The 2,766-nt window shown below is 34.4% G+C and overlaps 1 pseudogene; it reads right to left on the bottom strand.

The window, feature by feature from the left end:
• Positions 1 to 1,379: 1,379 nt before the first annotated feature.
• Positions 1,380 to 2,539, bottom strand: LOC143643742 (tripartite motif-containing protein 59-like; annotated as a pseudogene).
• Between the last annotated feature and the right edge of the window lie 227 nt (positions 2,540 to 2,766).

The following is a 2,766-nucleotide window of genomic DNA, read 5'->3' as shown; positions in this document are numbered from 1 at the left end:
ACATTTCTCCACATACTCATTATATACTTCAAAGGCTATTTGACCCCATAATAAATTGTGCTGGATGTAGTTTGATTTGGGTCCCAAATGGAGTTAATACAACCTTCTGAATCCAAACTTCTGAAAGATTTATTCTCAGCAGATAAGCCATAGTGGTGTTTTTAGAAATAATCCCCTGAATACAGCCATATTTATGATAACTTATTTGTATGTAATCTGTAGGGCCAGAACCACTAATTTGATATGGAAAATCTTTTTTAAAATTTAGAAATATGATCCCAGAGTAACAGCCCATCTGTGATTTCCAAAAGCAACTGAGCTTGCACTTACCAGATGCATGGACAATAAATAATCCAAAATCCTACCACAAGAATCATAATCCAGCCACTGTTAAGGGGACTAAACCAAAGGAATTTGACTTAACAGCGAGGTAGGCTGTCTTTCAAACAAATATAGTCTGTGATGTCATCAAAACCTGGTGAGAATGGAACATGTCACCAATATGATTCTTTCCAAATAATGTGTTTCCAAATTATCTAAGAACTGATTTAACTACTGACAAAGACTGAATAAAACGCTACACAAAATCAAATAAACAATCTCAAAATAAACTTACATAAATCATAAAAGATGACCAAATCATAGAAAATACCACTGGTCCCTAATACTTAGATTATCCAAAAGCAATAGCTTTATTTGGAATGAATGATTCCAAGTCACACAGGTAATGAACAGTTATCTGGAATAAACAATTTTAGTGCTCTTAAAGGTAAAACCCATTAAATGTTTGCATCAGGACTGTATGATCAAATAGATTCTTAATGTAAGCAATCCCTTATCAGTTATACTTTGTGAAACCTTTTTGTACCACCATTATTCACCCATTCAGAAGATTCAAGCCCTGTCAAAATAAGGGCATATGCACTTTCTGAATTCTGCCCTCTTTTAATTTAGAAGTTATATATATATATATATTGCAAAGCCAAGCACCGCAGTGTATAATTTTGGTAAATAACAATATTGGTAAAGGAATGTTTAAATGTCTCAGTATGGTAAGTCAACTTCTATCAAGTCAATTGAAATGGGATAACATATTTTTAATAAATATTCAAATCATGGAATTACTAGATTTTATTCTATTTTTTCTTGACAATGACTTGATTTGAATCATGTTTCAGACATTCTATGTCTCATTTCTAACTTTGACACATCATTTTTATCCGACAGAAGCATGAAAGGTATAAGAAATATGGCTATATATTTCTGGCAGCTAGTGAAGTTTAATTTGCTATTTGTTTTATTTATCCATGTTACCCCTAGTCTTCATTTGCTGAAGGTCAGTCTCTACTGACCTATTTAAGCCACTGAGATGCCAACTTTCAATGAGAAACTATTTTCCACATGAGTTATTTCAACAAATATAGAGTGACATAGCATACCTTTAAATTATGCAAAGTGTTAGATAAACTTTGGTAAACAGATAGACATACTTCAGAAAAACATATTGATTTCATTTAGAAAGGTTATGTGTTCGTTAAAAAAGATTACCAATATCACTGACATTAGTGTAATTATAAAAGTGTTTACAATTTTTAAAAATTTAACTTCTTTTTCATCTTTACCAGGCCAGGAACATGGCATTCTTTTTGAGAAAATTTTCAGTTTCAGGAGTAAGAAATTTCTTAATTTGTCCAATTTCTGCTCTGCACCATCCTCTAAATATTTAGCTTACAGGAGGTTCAGTGTTAATGGGTTGGACCTCAAGATTGGCAGACATTGATGGGCATCATCAGCTTTTTCAAGAAATTTAAGCAGAGGCTGTTTTTGCAAAGATGTGCTCAGTGTCACTAGCTCGGTGTCACTAATTTAAACTGCTACTCTCTTCTTTCTTTCATTCTTTCAATTTGTGGAGCATATTCTTGTTTAATCAGTTTTCCGACATTACAGAGGTCAGTTAAGAAAATGTTTTTCTTCTGTTCAAATCTCCTTAAAATAATGGAGAACAACTTCCTTATCACCTTGGACCATTTTCTCAGTCTGAGATTTTTGTTCTTCCAGTGTTCCAGTAAGATGACTAGTGTGTGTTAGTTAGCTGTTCAGGCCATTGTTGAGGCAGGCTCTTTTCTGTCAGATAGGCACTTTCAAGGTCATCTAAAGGATGACCATTATATTGACCTAAGGTAAGGCATTGGCCACAAACTAATTTTTTAATCTAGAAGACAATTTAATGGTTGCCTGTCATTTTCAGGGCAGGTGACAACATCTGAATGGTCTTCTTGCTGATACTTTTCAATAATAGCCCTCAATACAAAACTAACAGGTAAAGATTTGATTCTATTTGTAGCAATTTCGATAATACCGCTGCAATTTGGGCATTCAGTGGAATTAATAAAGGTCTCCATAGATCATAGTTACCAGAGGCCTGAAGAATGTTTTCCAAACAATCTCTATAAAGTGTGTGGGAGCATGGTAGTACCCAAGAATCTTCAAAAATATTTTAACAAACGATACATGCTAAATGATCCTCAAAAATGTGCATTTTCTATTTTATTGATCTCCTGGTTTGGGGAATGAATGAATACATGTAATCTTTTTCATCCAACTTTTTCAAGTTCTTCTTTTCTTATCCATGGAGACGAGGGGTAGGGGGTGGGTGGGGGTGGACCTGGCAACTTCAAAGAACTGAAACAGCTTCACAGCAGATGCTGAGAGCTTAATGGCATCCCCATCCTCCTCTGTCCCAAGCCTCTCCCTCGTTTTTGAAGG

Source organism: Tamandua tetradactyla, chromosome 8 (genome assembly GCF_023851605.1).
Source record: "Tamandua tetradactyla isolate mTamTet1 chromosome 8, mTamTet1.pri, whole genome shotgun sequence".
In the NCBI taxonomy this organism is placed as follows: domain Eukaryota; kingdom Metazoa; phylum Chordata; class Mammalia; order Pilosa; family Myrmecophagidae; genus Tamandua; species Tamandua tetradactyla.
This window is presented reverse-complemented; position numbering and strand designations above follow the sequence as displayed.